This window comes from Bison bison, unplaced genomic scaffold (assembly GCF_000754665.1).
Source record: "Bison bison bison isolate TAMUID 2011002044 unplaced genomic scaffold, Bison_UMD1.0 scf7180017864143, whole genome shotgun sequence".
NCBI classification, from domain to species: domain Eukaryota; kingdom Metazoa; phylum Chordata; class Mammalia; order Artiodactyla; family Bovidae; genus Bison; species Bison bison.
The window spans coordinates 1,709,282-1,710,554 of record NW_011494715.1 but is presented as its reverse complement, the minus strand read 5'-3'; the positions used below and the strand labels follow the sequence as shown (position 1 = coordinate 1,710,554).

The window sequence follows — 1,273 nt, the reverse complement described above, 5'->3', positions numbered from 1 at the left end:
CCCCCCACCCCCTCACCTGATCAACCGCAAGTCCTCCACTTCATCCCGAGCCTCCTGTTCCAACATCTGAACAATCACTGACTCCTGCCAGTCCCACCGCCCGCGTGGCTCCAGAATCCGGCCATTTTCTCCACACCCTCACTGTGGTGGAGTAAGATTCGTATTTTATGGCAGGACAATAAAAATTTAAACACAAAAGTTCTCCTCTGCCCTTTGTCCTCCTCTCTGCCCTCCACTGTGCATCACATATTTGCATTATGCATCAACCAGACCGCCCCCTTCAGCATAAATACCTGCTCAGTCCCAAAGAGCAGCATTCTCCTAGCATCAACAAGACAGCTCCTTAAAGATAACATTCCTTCTTGAACATGTAAGGGTCCATGTGACCCACCACAATGATACTTAGATCTGGATTGCATAAACTGTCAGTAAGACCTCATTTGATGTCCAGCCCTCTGTCTAAAATACTTACATACCTGTGCCTTGACTTCTAACAGGTAGAACAGTTCTCAGATGCACCTTCTAGATTATTATCCTCAAACCTGGCTCCCATAAAATCTCCCATATCTTTCTTAGATCAACTAACTTTTTGTGGACACTGTAAAGGCCTAGGACAGTCCACACTCACCTCTCAACAGGATTACTAGAATAGGAAGAACAGTGGTGACTGCAAACACTCTGCCCTTAAGTGCTTCACACGTATTTATTGTTGCTGTTCAGTTGCGTCCAACTCTTTGCGACCCCATGAACTGCAACCTGCCAGGCTTCCCTGTCCTTCACTATATCCCAGAGTTGGCTCAAACTCATGTCCATTGAGTCGGTGATGCCATCCAATCATCTCTTCCCTTGTGGCTCAGACAGTAAAGAATTTGCTTGCAATGCAGGAGACCAGGCTTGATCCCTTGGTCTGGAAGATCTGCTGGAGGAGGAAATGGCAACCCACTCCAGTACTCTTGCCTGGAGAATTCCATGGACAGAAGAGCCTGGTGGGCAACAGTCCATGGGGTCACAAAGAGTCGGGCATGACTGAGCACAGGCACACACACCGTAGAGACAAAACAGCAACAGAGAAGTGACCTAATGTCAGGATCAGTACAGGGCAGGGTGAAGCGTGCCTCCAGGCAGAGCCATGCTCCTGATTCCTAGGTGTTAGTGCCTCCCATTCCAACGCTGCACTCACTGCCCTTCGTCGTTATTGTTCTGCAGCCAAAGCAGTGGTGGTGGTGGTGGCGGCTTAGTCGCCAAGTCGTGTCCAACTCTTTTGTGACTCCCA

General features: G+C 49.1%; 1 protein-coding gene across 2 annotated transcripts in view; it reads right to left on the bottom strand.

The window, feature by feature from the left end:
* The window catches only part of GALNT7 (polypeptide N-acetylgalactosaminyltransferase 7), a 74,365-nt gene that overhangs the window by 71,748 nt on the left and 1,344 nt on the right, over window positions 1-1,273 (bottom strand). The window lies entirely within an intron of this gene.